The 20,427-nt window shown below is 45.9% G+C and overlaps 1 long non-coding RNA gene across 2 annotated transcripts; it reads left to right on the forward strand.

Moving 5' to 3' along the window:
- The first annotated feature begins 80 nt into the window (after positions 1-80).
- On the forward strand, positions 81-2,077 carry LOC112549572. 2 transcript variants are annotated; one of them, XR_003093041.1, is made up of 3 exons: positions 81-217; positions 355-554; positions 1,648-2,077. It is a non-coding gene; the product is annotated as an uncharacterized LOC112549572 (long non-coding RNA). The 2 variants fall into 2 exon arrangements; XR_003093040.1 differs by having other exon boundaries at positions 355-549.
- The last annotated feature ends 18,350 nt before the right edge of the window (positions 2,078-20,427 follow it).

Raw genomic sequence — 20,427 nt, forward strand, 5'->3', positions numbered from 1 at the left:
ACAGATGCCCTGTATTATGCAATTCCATGCATGTGACAAGCAGCACTGACTTTCCCTTAGGATCTGTCTGTTTGTGGGAGATAATTGAGAGGTGGCAGGAAGCTTGTGGGAAGCAAACCAAGAGCAGCGGGAGACCCTGGAGTAGCCTGTGAGGATTAAATCTCTGATAAAGCTTAGGGGGTGTTGGTGTGACAGGGTGTAGAAGGGAGAGCTCAAGGTGAGGATTGCTGGTGGAAGTGTGAGCCCGGGGCCTGTGATCTTGGGAGGAGCCTCCTTTATGCTGTCCCATTTTGATCTGCTTCATTTTCTTTCTCAAACCTCACCACACCCCTCCTTTCATGCTTCCACCACTAGCTGTGGCCTGAAGTTTCCTGCTCTTGTCTAGAGCCAGTAGAGGGAGCACAGAGAATATGGATGCAGAAAATATGGACACAGAAACCCTGTGCCTTCAAAGAAGCCAGACTCCACAGAGGCCAAGAGGAGCCCTCAGCTTTGGTGGGTTACTGGATAGCAGCCAGGCTGGAAGCAGGGATGCCAAACATATGTCAGGTGAGGTGTGTAGCACTTGGTAGTTATTTTTCTTTGTCGTTTCATAGACATTAGGGCTGGAAGGGACCTAGGAAGATCATCAGGTCCAGCCCCCTGCCCCAAGGGCAGGAAGCCAGTTATGGCCAAAGGATCCCAGCAAGATAAGCATCCAAACGCTTCTTAAAGGAGTCCAGAGCAGGTGCTTGCACCACCTCTGGAGGGAGTCTATTTTAGGCCTTCAAGTAATGAACTGCTTGGATGTGGGAGACGCAGCTGATGTCTTATACTTGGATTAAAAAGACCTTCAATATGGTCTCCCATGACGCTCTTATAAAAAAACTGGGGGATTGTGGGCTGGCAGAGTCTGTGGTGTGGTGGGTTGGGAACTGGCTAAGGGATTGAACCCAGAGTGTTAGTGGACAGGTCTGTATCGTCTTGGCAGGAGGTGGCCAGTGGTGTCCCGCAGGGTTTGGCTCTTGGCCCCGTGCTGTTCAACATCTTTATCAGTGATTTAGATGAGGATGTGGAAACCACACTGGCCAAGTTTGCATATGATTTCATAGATTTCATAGACATTAGGGCTGGAAGGAGCCTTGGGAGATCATCGAGTCCAGTCCCCTGCCCCAGGGGCAGGAAGTCAGCTGGGGTCAAAGGATCCCAGCAAGATAAAGGTTCAAATGTCTCTTAAAGGAATCCAGAGTAGGTGATTGCACCACCTCTGGGGGGAGTCTGTTCCAGGTCTTGGGGGCTCAGACAGTAAAGAAGCTTTCCCTTATGTCCAGCCTAAATGGTCTTGGAGGAGTTTGTGACCATTGGGCCTTGTCATCCCTTGGGGCGCTTTGGTGAACAGATGTTCCCCCAGATCCTGATGCACACCCCGATGTACTTATAGGCTGCCACCAAGTCACCTCTGAGCCTGCGCTTTTCCAGGCTGAAGAGTCCCATATCTCTCAGCCTCTTATCATAAGGCCTATTCTCCTCCCCTCTGATCATGTGCGTGGCTCTCCTCTGGACTCTCTCAAGCTCTAAGTGGCACTAGTGGTTTGCAATGAAATATTTTTCCTGCAAAGTATCTCCCTTCTGAGAAAAATTCTTTTTTTCTTTTTCTTTTTTTAACAGAAAGTGTGTGGCTGACAAGGGGAGTTGTAATACCCCATGTCCCTTCCTAGCACTTGCAGAAAGTGAGGGTGGTCTTTACTGTGATTGAGAATGCCAGTCAGTCCCAAACTATACCACACTGAGACTTTGAGACAGAAACTCCTGACTTCCTTCCTCAGAGCCTCAAGAGATGGAAAACTCTGCACAACTCTTATCTGGCCATCTTGTTTTAAAAATGTATTAAGTGAATTTATGCAAAACCTGCTAACACATCTTCACCACTCCCACAATAACCACAACCCTCAACAGAACCATCACCATTCCTGGATCCTACACCTGGTTATATATCTCACCCAGTGCACCAAATGCCCTGATGAAAAATATGTAGGAGAAACCAAACAGCTGCGCACCAGAAAGAACGTGTACCAAAAATCCATCAAAGACAAGAATACCCAACTACCTGTGAGGGCACACTTCTCACAAGACAATCACTGCCTCTCCAATCTCTCAGTGCTAATCCTCAAAGGGAATTTACAAAACACCTTTTGTAGATGAGCCTACAAACTTGGCTTCATAATCTACTGGATACAAAAAATCATAGATTCAATATAGACACAGGATTTATGACACATTACAACGTGCCTGACATTTGATTCACCAGGTACCTACCTGACCTTACCTACACTTTTCTTTCCCCCTTCTTCCTGCCCTCCTTCTCTACCCTTTGTCTTCCTAATTTCCAGCTATTTACTATTTCACAGACTGCCTGTTTTCTACCTTGGAGAACTCAACTACAGTAAAGTCTTCCTTACTTACCTTTGGCATTATTTTCCCCTCATTTTTCCCCTCCCTTCCCTTCTCTACCCTTTGTTTTCCTAATTTCCACCTATTTACACTCACACTGACTTCCTGTCATACTTTTATTCCTTGGAGATCTCAGACCAACAGAGACTCCCTATGCCTGAAGATGGGTGATTGCACCCAAAAGCTTGCAAATAACCTTTTTTCCAGCTACTCAGTTGGTCTAATAAAAGATATCACATCTGCCCAAAGAAGCTTGCCTATTATACTATCGTATTCATAAGGGGCTATCAGCAGGTCCCTTGTGATGAGAACAACTCTCATTTTTCTTTCCTAATCAAACAACCATGATATGTCCTAATCCTTGCATTAGGGTACTAACTGAAGCAAATGGAGCCTCTCAACAGCAGAAGCCAGTACTCCTACACCTGATCTGTAATGTAGTCACATCAAAACATTTAAAATTCTATTTCTCAAACCACTGGAAGTCATATTTTTCTTCACCACTTTTTTCCCCACTTCACCACATTTTTCTTCACAGTTTCACCACTTTAGGGTCAGGATCAGAAATACTAAATTAGACACAAATTGTCTTATTTAGGTATGGATATTTCAGTCTTAAAGAAACTCCTCACCAAAGGACACCCATCCAAATCTTTGTATGAGCTTACTGTGTATTTTGAAACTAACAGAAGAGATGCAAAACATAAAGCAGCCAAAGCCTCAATACATGTCCTTCCTCCCACACATCATTTAATTGCCAATCCTGTTCCCAATACAGCTTCAAACCCTCACAAGACTGGAACCCCCCCCCCAACTTGAAATTCCTCAGCCCTCTGCCAATACTTGCCCAAACAGATGGACTTGCAGCCTTACCAGAAGGTCAACAAATTCCTGAGGCTTTAAACTGTGACAGGAAAAATGTTTCAAAGGAAAAATGTTCCTGAAAAGAATGTCCTTCTAGTAGTCTCCATCTCTATAAAGGTAGATTGTATGGCTGAACACCTCTTTGCCCTAGCATACCAGTGACATCCATTATTACTGGTGTCCCTGCACTGCATTTCCTGCTCATCTGTCTTGAGAGGCATTTTAGATTTTAGTGTTAATTTTAACTTATCCAACACCTGAGGCATGATTGTGTGGCTGAACACCTCTTTGCCCTACCATACCAGTTGCGATAAAGGTAGATTAAGCTTAACAGACCCTGTTGGATAAATTAAAATTAACACTAAAATCTAAAATGCTTCTCAAGACAGATGAGCAGGAAATGCAGTGCAGGGACACCAGTAATAATGGGCGTCACTGAAAAGATCCACTGAACAAGTACACTTCTGCATACTTTACAAAACCACAATTCCGGCTATATAGAATAAAACGGTGGCTCTACTTAAAACATGTTGCTCTTAAATGTGAACTTATCACATTTATGTTAATAACCAGATTTGTGTATGGCCTTTCTCAGCTAGGTTCATAATGCTCCAGAGACAGGAGATCTAAGCTAAACACTCATATAATTCATTCTTCATAAGGTTACCATAACCTAGATATTAAACAAGGAGTAAAAATAAATTTGGCAGCTTCTTCTCATGTTGACATTTCACTGATGTCATCAAAAGGAATTACTTTTTTAAGTTAGAAAAAGCAAAGCAGAAATATTCTCACGTCCCAACCCTGATCTCATTGAAGGTAGTGGCAATTTAGTTGGATATTTGGATGAGGGTCTAAATAAGGAAATATGGAGTTTTACTCATGTGATACAAACGTATGTAGATAAACTTTCCTGTGTTTGTGTGTGTGTGTATGTACATGTGTGCATGTCTGTATGTATGTTGTATATGTGTGATGTGCATGTGTGTGTGTGTATAATAAAGTTTATCTATATATGTTTATAACACATAATTAAAACTTCATATTTCCTTAATTAGTCCCTGTTAAACAGTTTGGAAAATGATGTCAGATATGGGATCCGTCCAAAACATAGATCATTAAATCTTTGCTGAGAAGGGCAACAGAGCACTTTTTTCAACTACAAGAAGCACATGAATTACAAAGTGCAGGCTAGCTAGGCTTTTCTTGACAGAGGTGCACACACACATACATTTCAAAACTAAATCATGTGCTTCTTGTAGTTGAAAAAAGTGCTCCATTTCCCTTCTGGGTACCATTTTCCAAACTGCTCAACAGTGTGTTATGAAATATTATTTAGAAAATAAATATTGCCAAAATAAATAAAGTTCACTTACTATATACTCTCCCTATTTTGCAGCACAAAAAATAGCAATCAGTCCAAAAATATCTCTGAGTTCATTGTAATTATTAATTCTGAGCAAGTTGCCTTTCTATCTGTTCACACATCTAATTACTTCATAGTTAATCAAGCCACTCATTCACCAGGGTGTAAATCAAAGAAATCATATAAATCATCTACTTTTTAGTGAGCAACATGATGTGAGAAATATCTCCATGAGGTAACATTCACCTGTTTGCTCTGCCAGTTGTGGGTAATCACAGATCACCATGAGCAATGACATATACTCAACTAGTGGAAGTATTTCAAATGTCACACAGTGATTAGCATGTTCCTCTGTCTGTCTATGGGTCTGTCTCTTTCTTTCTCTCTCATTTCCACACACAAATTGTATAAGCATATGTAAACTGAAGTATACAAACTCTGCAAAATTCTTCTCATATCTCCCAAGGGATATTAATTTTTTTAACAAATTAGTATCTGCATTATAATTGTTGTAATTCATGTGGTGGGTTTTATTTCTGTTTTAAAACACTGCTTGGTACATTGCCATCAGGATTTTGCAGCTTCTATGCCATAACTGTATATAGCTATAAAGAATGTGGGGCAAATAATATGACCAATTATGATTGTTCTTGCAACGTATGTGGAGATTGGAATGCAATGAATAGCGCAGAGGCATGCTATAAATTGTCTAATCCTATAAGTGTCGGGGGCGAGGGGGTACGTGTATGTGTCTCCTGAGTTTCTGACCTGTACTGTGTCTACTTCAGCTTCATGCCATCTGTATGGACTTTGAGCCTGCTTAATTTTACGTAGTGTGAGCTGTCCCATTGACTGTTTTGTCTTTGTAGGACTGGGGCCTAGTCTGTCTTCCAAGGAATTATTCCAGTATTTCAGAATACAGGCAGCAGTTTGAACAGCTGCCACTGAAGACAAACACACAAAACAAAGCAAACATAAAAATATAACTGGTTCTTTTGTTTTGCCTCCTAAGGCCCCAAACCTCAAGGTCTTCTAAGGCCCCCCAATGACTTAAAGATCTATTTCTCTTTCAAGAATGTGCAAAAAAGTAAGCACCTGTTTGTGTTCTCACAGAATCAGGCCAAAATGTAGAGATAACCTTCATTTTGACATTGTGTTTGCCTAAGGTCCACATTGGGTAATATTAAGTCCCACTCCTATAACAAGTTTCAGGTCTGGAGGGGCCAAAAAATGGCTTTTTACCATTAGATGAGGAAGAAGTTAGCTTTCTCATGGGATACATAGCACTTAGGTCTAATCTGAAAATATCATGGAATATTAGGTTTCAAAGTGCCGGGAGTTTTATGTATAAAAAAAATTGTAGTCACTTTTAAAGGGGTTAGTTATTAGTTTTCTCTCCTTCTGTGGTCTGTATAGTTCAGCTTGGCACAAAGGTCAGGAAGAATATTTTTCCTAGGTTAGACTGGCTAGGTCTGTGGAGGTTTTTTGCCTTCCATAACGTAGGGCAGGGCAATCCAATCCACATGCAGCCCACAAGGGGCTGATATATGGCCCCTAGGCTCCTCCTCCCTCCATCAGCTTCTGCTACATGCCTCCCCCAAACCTCCAAGGGGCTGAGTGCCACGGCCCTCTGGTGTGGGGGGAGCCAGCAGCCCAGAGTACCTGTGTGGTGAGGTGCCACAAGGCAGCCCACAGGGACTGAAATTTAGGTGGGTGCCATGGCAGACAGGAGAGTGCCTGCCCACTTGCATGGTACCGCAGAGTGGGGGAGCACCCACCAGCATATGCAATGCATTTGGGGAAACAACCCACCTGCTCATTGCACAGGGACATTCGTTCTGTCCCTGCAGTATGCTGGTGTGGCCCACAAGCATGTGGCCCCCAGCTTCTTTGAAGTTGGAAAGCCCTGGTGTAGGACATAATCCTCTTCACTGGATCCTCTGAGCCTACATCCGAAAAAACTACTTCACAGTTAGGGCGGCTAGGAGCTGGAACCAACTTCCAAGGGAGGTGGTGCTGGCCCCTACCCTGGGGATCTTTAAGAAGAGGCTGGATACTTACCTGGCTGGACTCATTTGAGTCCCGTTTTTGTTTTTAGGGTGAGTGGGGTTTTTTTTGGGTTGTTCTCCCGCCCTGGCGGGGGGTCGGGCTAGAAGATCTATTAGGTCCCTTCTGACCCTGAAACTATGAAACTATGAAACTACATTAAACAGTTATGTAACAGAGAGCGGCTCTCTGTTATGTTAAGAGGAGAAGCAGCCTAGCAAGGGAGTGCTGTAGGCTAGGTAGGGGGCCGCAGCAGCCAGTTGCTGGGGCAACTGGGGTAATGAAATAATGTTACCTCTCTGCTCCATGTCCTTGGGGACCCCTGGCACAGGACACAGCCTGTCTGACTCACAAAAAACTCTTCCCCCTCCCCACCTCTACCTAAACAAGAAGTGATTAGAGGAGGGACTTACAAAAGACAAGGAAGATGCCATGGGAGACGCACCTAAAGCCCTCCAGACAAGGGTGACAAGAGTGCAGTAACTCCCCTGGTCTCATTTGCATCCGAGATGGAACCAGATGACAACTCATTTAAATGGGAGATGGGACAGGCAGGCCCCTTCATTAGTATTCAGGATGGAGAGCAGAGATTCCAAGGCAAGGACCGCACTGAATTCTGGGATCAGAAAAGCAGGGGAGCACTGCATGATGGGGGATCCCTGCTCCAAATGCTAATCACGCCACATCTACACACACCCAGCTCAGCATTTATCAGACTAATTCTAGTAATGATTCCTCTATTGGTATCCAAAACACTGAATCTGCCTGTCTGTATTGTGAGCTCCCTCAGAGTAATGCCATCCAGGGCCAGGAGTGATCAGTTCCTATTATCCAGCATATGAGCCATCGTTTACCCCAAAACAAACCTAGTGCTCTCCCTTGAGCCATTGGTAGTTCTCTACAAAAACCCCTACCCAAGCTCAAGTTTCTGTCCTGGTGCTTGGATCCAAAGCTGCACCAGGTCCACTCCTTTTCTGCCTGGAATCTCTCCCTTGATCGTGCTGAGGACTCTGCCTGTCTGCCAGCTCCAACAAACACTTGGGACCCTCAACTGGTTCAAGCTTCACTGAATGGTGAGACCCCAACTCTCTCTCTCTCTCTCTCTCTCTCTGCCTCCAGGAACCTGACTTTTATTCTCTTACTCCAGGCACAGCTTTCTAAACCTGACTTTTGCTAATCAGACTCAAGCTAGACTTCCCCAAAAAACTAATTGAACCAATGTAATATTGTAACTGTTTATTTCTCTCTCTCTTGTATGGCTATTATTACTGGTATCATCATAAGTTCATATACCTGGCAATAAATAACTTTTATGGTCAAGCTGGTTGCTATACTTTCTCTCTGAAGCTCACCTACTCCTTCTTCCCCTTGACCTCCCCATTTGGTCTGGAGCAATGCTTCTTTTACCTAAGTCAAAGATCCCTGTTGTTGCACAAACGGCTAGTTTCGTGCCACTGGAGGCTTTTCCAATACACCTCAAGGAGAGAGTCACACTCAGGTTGGATCCATCTCGAGTTTATTGTTTGCGCAAACAGATCGACAAAGGGGCTGGGTCGCCCAAAGCAGAGTCGACCCCTAGCCACGCCCGAAGTTACATTTTTATACCCCTCACAAACAAGATTCCATTGTGGCAATCTGTGATTGGCTACAGTTTCCTGCAAAGTTTTAGTACATGGGTAGTTCTAAAATGGGCAAGTAACAAGGGTTGCAAAGTTTATGTGCAAAGCAAGCAGTAACTAATCTTTGTGTTCCCATGGGAATCAGCCTTATCGCGAACAGAGCATTTGTTCGGACTGTTCTCTCCCCCTAACAGGACCCCCCCCTCCTGGCCCCGCAGTTGTGGGGGAGAGAGGAGAAGAAACAATTACAGTTTTTAGCTGTGAAGCCTTTTGTGTAGTGAGATTACAGTTCTCAGCTGTGAAGCCTTTTTGTAGTGAGATCATGAGACATTTTTATTACACTGTAATGCCCAAAACCACAGTGGGGTCTGCTCATCAAGGGGCTTACTACTAGGACCACTGTGACAAGAGATTGTGACATACAGAGTTTTGAGGCGCATGAGGGTATCAGCTGAAAGTGCTGATCGGAACCCAGCCTGCTCAGACATATTCTGTTAGCGTGTGTGTATGTGTGTCTAACTGCATTTATTATTGTCCTAATGAACTGAGTTCAAGGCACAAGAAAGTGTCAGCATATTAATGCTGAATAGTCCGGCCTGACTCAGATGTGCTCTGTTAACCCGTTGCTTGCGTCTGACTGTATTTTATTGTTGCCCTGATGAACTGAGTTCAAGGCATATGAGGGTGTTAGCCTGTCAATGCTAAATAACCCAGCCTGGCCAGGCATATCCTATTGATCTGTATGTGTATGTGTGTACATGTGTTTGACTGATTTGGTGGCTGGAGGAACCCAGCCCCATTGAAACTGAGTCCTGCAAGATAGCTCCACTTGCGGTGAGGACTTGCAGAAGGGAGAGATACAGCTCCGTATAGAAACACAAGTAACACAAGCAGCACAGTGATAGAAATACAGAGACCCCCAGAAACGTACCCCTAATAAATGAGCACTCCTCAAAGTGACGGCAAATCTGGTAACAATAATTAGCCAACACCTGCAGGTGGTCAGATGAACAGATACAGGCAGGGCCCTGGGTGTGTATAAACCTGGGTTTGAGCTGGCAAGCTAGTCTAGCCCTGCTTGCCGCAGGGATAGGGGAACCTGCCCAGAACCCAGGGGCACTGATCAGACTGCTTTGCTATCCGCAGGAAGACTTAGGGCCAAGGAGCTCCCAAGGAGCCATGCTGGGAGGTGTGCTGGCCCTAGAATGAAAGGTTTGCCTTCTTAAAAGGGCAGAGGGCTGCTTCTACCGCTTTGCTTATGTTATAGCCCAGGAGCTATATGTTATGTTATGGTTTTCCCTGGCAGATTGTGATGAGGCTATAAGGGGAGGTAAGGAGGCTTCATTAGTGCCCAGTGACGGTGTAGCCACAGAGGGGCCGGAAAGCCCAACGCCAGTGAAGGCACGGCCACAGAGGGGCCAGGACCCAGCAAACTGGGGCCAGGGGCCTGGTGAGTGGAAGAGACAAGTGAAGCTAGTGCCTCAAAGCTAGGTCCAACCCAGTGGGCCTAGGCTAAAAGGCCTAGCTAGATTAAAGGGATGGAGGCCATGGCCCCAACAGAGGGACAATGTACTGGTAGCACCCGTGAGGCATGGGGCGTGATAAAGGGGAGGTTTTGGAGCCATGCAGTTTGTCCATAAGGCTTTGGGTGCCCTGCTGGGTACAATTGACTGCAAAGGCCCAGCCAGGGGCCTGGGACCAGTGGGACTGAGCCCTAGCAAAGGTCCAGGGCCAGCCTCCTTATTAATTTATAATCCATCAAGGCACGGCAGGTGAGATAGGGGGAGCACCCTAGAGGCAGAGCAGGGCATGGTCATGGAGCCACCAGGGGGAGTCATGGCCACCCCTGGGACTCCAACATGTTACAAGTTATTAACCATTTTGCAGTAGCCAGACACTAGCAGCACTCTCCTCTCCCCCTGCTTTTTAGCTGTGACAGGTTGTAGGATGCTTTTGCTGTTTCTGGTTTTGTGCCTTGTTGTTGGGGTGTGTAAGGCTTTGCAGTGGGCAGTTGCGGGGAATTGTTGGGTAAAAGTTGCTTGCAAAAGTAGGGAACTGGATCTGATGGCCCAACATGTCCCTATATATTAACAATGCTATTTTTCTATTTTAAACAATATTTTGGTGTTAAGTTCCTCATGAAAACAATGGGAGTTTGGTACTGAAATATCTAAAATCTAGCCTTTAATTACATAGGTTTCTAAACAATAACATCAGCAAACATTTTAGAAACTTTCTAAAATATTTCTTGGGTAGTTTTACTGAATGTTGCAATTTATACAGAATGCATGATAATACACACTTGTACAGAGATGAAAACAACACAGCTACATTTATCATCTTTACCAATGCTGAATATGCCACATGTACCCTGGGGCTATGTTTTTGGTCTATACAGCACCTAGCACAAGATCCTGGCCCAGAAATGGAGTTCCTAAACACTTCAGCAATATGAAGTAGAAAAAATGTATCCTGAAAGAAGGCAGACCTGACATATGCAGACTATGTAGCCACCCCCAGTGAAATGATTCATCAGATCATGAGCAAGCATGAAGTCCTCAATAGTCAAGAATACACTGAATGACAATGTTGTGGCCAAAAGTATGGGCCTGTGACTGGCTTATAATCAGGGATCTGAGTTTTCCATTTTCCACAGAAAAACAGAGAAAACCGCGGATTTCCCATTTTTATCAGAGAAAATGTGGATTTTCCCTTTTAGAAGAAAAACCTGCAGATTTCCCCATTTTGCAAAGAGCTGTACAGGCTGGCAGAGTTCCAGCCTACAAGAGCTTTTGGCAAAAGGGGTGGGAAACCCTCAGCCCTGCCTGGAGGGGGAGGAAGAGGGGGAAGCACAGGGACTGACACTCGCACTTACCGGAGGCAGCTTCAGGCTCAGACTTCTTGCTGGAGATAAGTGGGGCTTAGGGGTTGCAGGGCAGGGCTGGGTGAGGGGGAAGCTGGCTAGGGGCTGAGGGAGTGCGGAGGTTTGCAACCGGCCTGGCACTCTAGCCAGGGCGGGGGGGGGCCAGGCAGGGGTTGCAGCCTCCCTCGCTTCCTCAGCCAGCTTGGGCACTCTCTGGACAGTCAGGAGTCAGGGTTTGCAGCTGGCCAGACACTCTGGCCGGGAGTGGGGAGACTGCAAACCCCCCATCCCCTGGCTGGAGTGCCCAGCCAGCTGCAAACCCTGGGTCACAAATGCTGTATTCCCCACCCTGCTGCCCTCCCCCAGGCCCTCTGGAAAGCAGCGTATGCAACTAGTGTGGCAGGGCACAGTGGTGCATGCACAAAAGCTGCCTGCCACTGCAAGCTCTGTACTGCCCTGGCCACGCTTCCTCTGTGTGCACAGGGGCAGTTCAGGTTGTGCCCCTCACTGCTGCCCCCACCTGCAGAGGAAGGCACAGGGGAGGAGCCGGCTCCTGCTCCTGCTCCTGCTCCTGCTATAGCAGCCGCTGCCTTCCATTGGGGGCAGGGGGCTGTGGCCCTTGGTCCCTGACCCCATACCCCTGGCAGCTGAGGGCCCCCTCCGGCAGGGCTGGGAGGTAGGGGCTGTGGTGGGAGGGCAAGGGGCACAAGCAGGGCTGTGGGGGGCATTTAATTTTAACCACAGATTTTGCCATTTTTTTATCAGAGAATTTGCAATTTTTTATCAGAGAATTTGTGATATTCTTTATCACAGAAAACCAGGATCCCTGCTCATAATAAAAAGCTGATCAAAAACAATCACCCTTTAGTACAAATAGAGACTACTATCAGAGCAGGAAGATAAAACCAAAATAATTGGATACAATGATCAAATCATGTCATATGCCAATTCCCATCTTCAATGGCAGTGGGAAGGGGCAAATTTCACAATGAGGGTAATAAGCAACAGTCACCATAGAGGGCAAGAGCAGGAAGCAGGGAAGGCTGTGAAAAGGGGCACTGCAGAGGGTATTGATGGCATGGATCAGGGTGGAAAAGGGAGATGCACTGAGGCAAGAGGCATACTGCTGATCCATCCTGCTACCATGAACCAGATCACACCTGCACTGGCCAAATCCAATCACTCTGCAGGCTGGATCTGGCTCATGGGCTGCAAGTTGCTGACCCCTGCTGTAGGGTCTATACTTCCCTGTACATATTTAGAATGATCTGATCAGTAATCTGGAAAGAAGCGTATTCATCCCTCATTTTGCAAAGTGTTTTTTCCCCTCTTTCTCTGTTTGGAAGTATCCAGCAGTACATAAAGTTGTTTGACAGCACAGTGAACTTTCTAAAATTATTCTTTCTTCACATGGGGATTTACTGCTCTGGGTCGGCTTGCTCTGGTATTTGGTTTCCAGCACTGCAGTTGAGGGGCAAAATTCTTAATGTCAGAAGATTAATGTGGGTTTCCTGAAACATCTGTTAAAGCCATTAATGGCTGCTTCCACTGCAGGCAACGTGAGCATTCCTGTTCACTTCAGTGGAAACAGGATCAGGCCCTTGGAGATTAACAGTGGGGAATCTGGTATTGATTAGCTGTCACTTTTATCATCGTGTCTTAGGGCAGTCCAAACTGTGAATTTCTACCCAAGGCATCAAAAACATGAGAAGAAAATAAACCAACTGACATGCAGTGAAAATTAGAGCATGCTGTAACTGAATGAAATCAATCCAGAAAGCTGAAAGGCTTATGTCATATTTTATTCACAGCTTGTAACAGTTAAGTAAATGTTTGGTCCTGCAGAAACCCAAAAGCTGCAGAGCTTACTTCTGCAAAACATCCATTTGCATAAGGGCTTGTCTAAATGAGAAAGCATTACTGGTAAAATAGACTATAATCACACTGAGATAACATGGCAGGCATACTTATTCCAGTACGGTGGCTTTTTAATCAATTTATATTTTTTATGTACCGTATTTACTCAAATATAAAACAACCCTGAATATGATAAACCGCTCCCTCAATAATTAGATTCTATACATATGGAAAAAATTATTAATTTGTTATAATTTTCCAGGTCTAGAATCTAATTATTGGATGTTTGCCTTGAACTTGTCCCCCTCCCACAGCCACATCAGGGAAAATAAATCTGGGAGATCAGATACTAGCTCCCTACCCTTTGCCCCATCCAATTTCTTCCCTCTGCAACCCTTTACCCCACTCCTTACTGCCAGATCCTGCCCTCCCTGAGCATATGGAAGCAAGGAGCAAATTTGAAAACACTGGGCTTTTCTACATGTGAAATTAATGCAAAGCAATAAACTCTGGCGCATATCATACTGGAGTTTATTGCTCCTGGGCACCTCATTTAGAATATATAACTATACTTGTACCAACCTGTCTTGTGACTGCTGTATTTCACTTGACAGTCCAAAACACACCTTTACAATTACACCATTCTTAGTCCCATTACAAAAAACACATCGTGCACCTGTATTCCTGTGTGCCCATCACTGTCGCCTTTAACTATCACAATTATGCAAAGGACTACCTCAGTTCGCCCCTCCTCCTCACCACCTAACCCCTCTGTTCCCCATCCCCTTTCCCAACCCCTCTGTCTGTTTGCCCAGTCCTTTCACTCGTCATTTTATTTGTCAGCATCTCCAGCATCATCATTGTCCTCATCGTCATCATCATCGTTATTCTTTTTGGAGGGCTCATCTCTGAACAGTCTGTCAGTCCTCTCTCTTCCATATGATGTCCACCATCTCTTGCCCATCATCTTCTACCAGCTTGCTCTAGAACTAGAACATCTCACTCAGTCCCATTTTAATACAGCCCTTGACTAGGAGGTTTGAGTGTTTGTTTATGAGCAAGTTCCTAGACTTCCACAGGACATTCCTGAATCAGGAGATTAACTGGTCAAAGTGGGCTATTGGGGTCCCTTGCCGCTTAGTCAAGTGCCTGTACAGAATTGCCTTTCTGCTCAGGGTTTTGAACCCTGTCACTACCAGGAAGAGTATGCGTACTCTCTTCCATACCACTCTGGCATATGGGCAGTCCCAGAGGAGGTGAATGGCTGGTTCCACCTCCCACAGGGGATGGAGACCCAATGGTCCAATAGGTCCCCAAGTTCATCCAGTACCAAGCAGGTACTTTTGCTCACATTCAGCATGGCACCCACCATGGCTCTTAATACCTGGATGTGTTGTAATGTTCTTTCAACTGACCACTTGTCCCTGCATATGATATTGAGCTGGTCCATGTAGGCCAAGACCCTCATCTCTTCCATGTTACTCCCAGGAATCTTTACACCACTGATGCTGGGGTTCTGCCTGAGCTACTGTGCTAGCCAGTTCATCCTGCAGATAAACAGAACCAGGGAGAGTGGGTAACTTTTCCAGAAACCTAACTCCATTACATTTGGGGCTGTTGGAGACCCATTTATTAGTACCCTGCTGCTCATGTCAGCATATAGTGTCTTCATTCAGGTGATAAAGGATGGGGGGACTCCTATCTTTTTCAGTGTTTCAGACTGGAACTGATGGGATACCCAGTCATAGGCCTTTTCCAGGTCAAGATTTAAATTATATTTGTCTAAAGCCAAAAGGCTTATGATCTACCATGTAGTTCATTGGGCTGACCATCAGAGTCAACAGCATTTCCAGCCATGGTGACCCCACACCTCAGCATTGCTCAGTATGTGTGTGTACTCCAGATACACCCCCCCCCAAAGGATCTATATACTAATTAGCGCCCCCAGTCATGACTGGAACTAGTTGTTCTTGTCATGAGTTCTGGAATCTTTAAAAATGTGTATGCAGATAAGGCACAGGGCAACCTGGTCTGGCTCCACCTCAGTGTGGGGGGAGCCACACTAATCATATGTGACAAGCTGAGAGAGAGGGTAACAGATTATTTGGGATCCCATTTAGTGATGCTTGCCAGACTTTTAAAGATGATGAAGAAACAGGAAGCATCAGAAATGGGAAAGAAAAGGCACAGCTCAGCTGTGGGAGTTAAGAGGAAGTAAAAACATATTCAGTGTAGTGGCTTACCATGACTTTAAAAAGAGTTGGCACTAAGAGGGCCCGGGTGTAATGAACACTGCATGTATCATATTCAGATAAACTGCACTAATGTTTGCACAATACTTACCTGGCAGGTAAACCCAGGGGATAACTATTCTTTTGGTGTGGTTTAGTACCCACTGAGGTGTTGGGGCTTAATGCCCATTTTATGGAAATAGGAGGTTCCTCCCTAGCTTGCTCCTGCAGCCATAGGGCTGAGGGCAGGCAAAACTTGGGGGCATCTGAACCCTGAGCTTCTGGGCTTGGTCCTGTACATAGGACACCTGCCAAAAGATGTTGGAAATATCTGAAGCCCCTGTTGGGGGTGGAGGATGTTTGCCGGTTGTAGAGCCACTTATGGTTCTGGACTAATTCATGGATTTGGATTTGATTTGGCTGATTTGGCTTGGAACACGAAAACTTTCTTAAAAATAAAACAAAAAACTTACCTGGCGGGGGATGTACCCTGACAGAAGTAATGCACTTAAAATGCCTCTATTTAGTGGAGGGTTGCACCTTTGTCTACTTGTGGACAGGACTCCCTTCAAGAGCCTCCATAGTTAGCTTCTGTATGTGTGTGTGTATAATTAGAGGTGCACTGATACATCAGTCCCATATTGGATTGGCACCAATATAAGGAAAATTGAGAGTATCAACGATTTGCTTTTTTTGGCTCATGTGGCTGATAATGTGGCCAATAAATGCCCTGTGCATCCGTGCAGTCACAGTGCAGCACGCAGGTGGCCAGGAGCTCGGCCAACCAGCGTAAAGAGCAGCTGGGTCCTGTTGGTAAATCTGGTGTGAGGGAAGAGGAGTGGGGAGGGGGCTGGGACTGGGCAGGGATCAGGATTGGGGCCCCCACGGTGAGAGAAGTCGGGCTGGGGCTGGGACTAGGCAGGGATTGGGAGGGAGTAGAGCCAAGCTAGGCCCAAGATTGGGATTGGGGCTGGGGCCCACTGCAGCCATGCAGCTGCTCCTTCCCCTGTGCCTGGGGTCATTGCCTGATGCTGGCGCCCTCAGACCAATGAATCCACCCCCCACCCCCCGCCAGCCCCTCCCTGCACCCACCCCACCCTGAGTCATCATTGTTCATAATAGTAATAATGATTATAATAACACTAATTTTGCGGTTGAGGCAGGCACTAACTACCTGGGGCTGGGTGCAGGGAGGGGGTGGTGGCTTCCGCTGCTGCACACATCCCAGGAGCACACGGGGCGGGGTGTGCCTCTGGATCTGTGCAGGGCAGGGCAGGCTGTGGCTGTGGGCTGGGGCCAGGGCTATGCTGGGCTCTTCCTGGTGGAGGGGGCCCCCGCTGTGCTTGGGGCGGATAGTGGTAATGCTGGGAGGGGGGTCAGGTGGGCTATGACAAATTTTGGGGTGGCTGCAACCCCCTCCCATAGCCCCTTCCCAGTGCTGCCACCACCTGCCCCGAGCGCAGCCCGGCACCCCCTGCTAGGAAGAGCCTAGCACAGCCCTGGACCCAGCTCACAGTGGCAGCCTGCCCTTCCCTGCACAGATCTGGGGGCACATACTCCTCATGCCTCCCAGGGTGCGTGTAGCAACAGGAGCCACGCCCCTGACAAGCCGCTCATGGCTCAGTCCCATGCCCTGCCAGCTGTGCAGTGTGTGCCCCTCCCCTAGCCCCAGCCCCAGCCCCAGCCCTACTCCCTCCCCACCCCTGCTGCAGCTGCTGGAAGTGCACAGCCGGGCTGCCTTGTAGTCCTACCTCTGCCCCACATTTGGAGGAGCTAAGACCCATTAGCCACCCCTTCCACCGCCTATGGGTATTGGTCCAAATATCTCTATCAGTGATATATATAAAAATTGGTGCTCCCCATATATATATAGGGGCGCACCAATAGAGATTATATATATATATAGACAGAGAGACATATTTTTACCCCAAAAATGAATCATACACAGTGTTGGCTGCATTTAATCAATTTTATAGTTGGTTTCTTTTACTGACCACATGCTGCTTTTGGCAGCAGTTTAATGATAGACAGTGTATTTAATAAGGTTTCCTCATATGCAAATGTGGGGAAACAATAAATGTGGTTATTATTTAGTAGGGGTTTACCAATAATGATTTTTTGAACTGATACTGATGATCGATTATTGACCAGCCATATCAGCCAATACTGATCTGATTTCATAGATTTCATAGACATAAGGGCTGTAAGAGACCTCGGAAGATCGTCAAGTCCAGCCCCCTGCCCCAGGGGAGGAAGTCAGCTAGGGTCAAAGGATCCCAGCAAGATAAAGGTTGAAATGTCTCTTAAAGGAGTCCAGAGTAGGTGATTGCACCACCTCTGGAGGCAGTCTGTTCCAGTCTTGGGGGCTCAGACAATAAAGAAGTTCTTCCTTATGTCTAGCCTGAAATGGTCTTGGAGGAGTTTGTGACCTGGTAAGCCTGTTGGGGGGAAGGGGCATGGAGGAGGGAAGGGGAGTGAGAGGAGCAGATTGAGGCCCCCACGGTGAGGGAGGGAGTGAGGTTGGGACAGGGGCAGGCACCGCCCAGCAGAGTGGGAAGTGGGACAGAGCTGCAGGTGGCTTATCCAGGGGGTGAAGTGGGGTGGGGAGGGAAGGAAGGGCTCTGCTACTCTGCGCACCCAAGGGGAGGTATGGGGGGCATGTATCACCCAGATTTACGCATGGGGTTGTTGAGCCCCAGCTCAAGTCTGGGATCGTGCCCGGTATGCAAAAGCCAATAAAGATACCAGGGGTGAAAGTATAAAGATTTATTGCTAGCAATACAAGGTGCAAGCGGAATAATTTCACGTAACAAGCACACAGATTCTTAATTCTAAGCATCTTTTATACAGGAGTATTGGACCTTCATAAGCATTCTTGTTTGCTAATTGGTTATAAGGGAGTGACGCAAGGAGTTCTTTACTGAGCATGTCTCTATACCTGTGTTTTAGCTATGTATCTCATTTCCATACATGTATGTTTCATTAGCATACTTTCTCCCCACCTAGGGGTGTGAATCTTAATATTTAAATCAGCTCTTTGCCCTAGTCCACTAATTCTATTTTTGTTTTCAAGTCTCCTTTATCTAAGACTGTCTTCTCCTTATCATTGCAATTGAGCATTAGTTACAGAACAGAGACTTTTGCTTGGGCTATGTGTAGTGGTTTCTAGGTCAAACCTAACATTTTCCCCCTCTGGAGCATTTTTAATTATTTTTATTATAATTGCTCCACTCAATTTGTTTCAACACAAACCTAGTATTCTCAGCTTTCTTCGTTTGTAAAATCATTTGATTCACCTTAGGTCTGAAGATAGATAAGACGACAGGTGAATATTGTATACATAGGATATTTGATTGGTCTTGTTACAAAGGATTCTTCTACCTTGGTTCAATTTGAAGCAATTATTAGTACAATTAACTATTAGGAAACATTCAGAAGCATTAGCTGTTGCCTGAACCCGTACGGAAAACATGTCTCTATTCTTCTCTTTTACAATAGTCCCCCACTTATATATATTCTGATATGTACTTTTCTTCTCTACATTCTTCAGCATAGGATAATTTTGTAAAATTTTTAAAGGGGTTGGTACTGCGATTAAGCATGAGGTAAAAACCAGGTGAGCATTGATCCCTCCCGCTAAGCAGAAGTCCGTTCTATTTAAAATTTCCCGGGCCAGATAAATCCAGACATTTTCCTGAGGGTCAAATTTTTGTTGTAAAAGGGTTTCCCCTCCTATAAGTAGGAGTGGACAGATCAGGGTGCCCCACAATAAAACCTTGAACAATTTCATAATAAGGCTTATAAAACTTAATCAAAGATTGTCAAATTATTCAAAGTTCCTTTCTTTTGAATAGGAATTTCAAGTCTCTTATTGGCTCCACCTTCCACTGTTCTCTGTCTCCGGTCCCGGAGTCTGCAGGGATTCCTTCTTGTTCTGGTCCAGCCACCGGCTTTAGGCGACTGGAATGTATCCAAGTCTTGATTCCTTCGAGCTTTGCGGCCGTCGGGGTCGTTAGAAGTACCCTATATGGGCCTTTCCATCTGGCTCGAAGTGGTTCCTCGTTCCAATCTTTCACAAGGACGTAACTCCCAGGTAATAATCGATTTCCCAGGGCAGGATACTGGTCCTGTGTCTGCAGCACGTCCCGTACCTGCTGATGGATGGAAGACAAAACAGAAACCAAGGACCATACATATTCTCTAATCATTCCCTCTCCTAAAACATGTAACTGTTGTTCAGTACCCATGGGCAGACTCAGAGGGTAAGGCTTACCATACATTATTTCAAACGGGCTTAATCCCAATTTAGAATGTGGTGCGACCCTTACTCGTAACAGGGCCAAGGGTAGGGCCTCTGGCCATTTGAGTCGAGCTTCTTGGCAAATCTTTGCAAGGTGTCTTTTTAAGGTCTGATTCATACGTTCCACCTTTCCACTGGACTGAGGTCTCCAAGGGGTGTGTAAATGCCAGCTGATTCCCAGGAACTCAGAAACCTTCTGAGTAATTTGTGCAATGAAATGTGGGCCATTGTCTGACCCTATTCCTTTTGGAAGTCCGAAGCGAGGTATGATTTCTCGTAGGAGTGTCTTGACTACCTCCCGGGCCTGGGCAGTCCGACATGGGAAGCACTCAACCCAATTAGAGAAAGTGTCCACAAAGACAAGGAGATATTTTATCTCTTGTTGCCGGGGCAACTCAGTAAAATCCACCTGCTATTCTTCTCCTGGCCCATTGCCTATTCTCTGATGTCCTGAAGTTTCTCTTCTCCCTCCTTTTGGGTTATTTCTCTGGCAGACCTCACATGTCTCTGATACCTCCTTGGCAGCCTCTCTTAATCCCACTCTAGTTACATAGTAACTGATCCATCTTACCAGGGCCCTGGGTCCGTAGTGGGTACCATGATGAGTGCTCTTTACTACCACATGAACCCAGGCAGCTGGGATGATAATGCGGCCATCCCTTGCTACCAGCCACCCGTGCTCCCCCTTCTTTGCTTGAAACTCTTTTATCAATTGTTTGTCTCTCAGATTTGGCCTTGAAGAATAAACAGCTTCCAATGTTTGCAGGCAGTCATGTACAAGATCTGGTGTGTCAGCCATAGATGGCAGCAGTGTTGCTGGATTTACAGTGCGAAAAATGGCCAATTTTTTT

The sequence above is a fragment of the Alligator sinensis genome, unplaced genomic scaffold (genome assembly GCF_000455745.1).
Source record: "Alligator sinensis unplaced genomic scaffold, ASM45574v1 scaffold74_2, whole genome shotgun sequence".
Lineage (NCBI taxonomy): Eukaryota > Metazoa > Chordata > Crocodylia > Alligatoridae > Alligator > Alligator sinensis.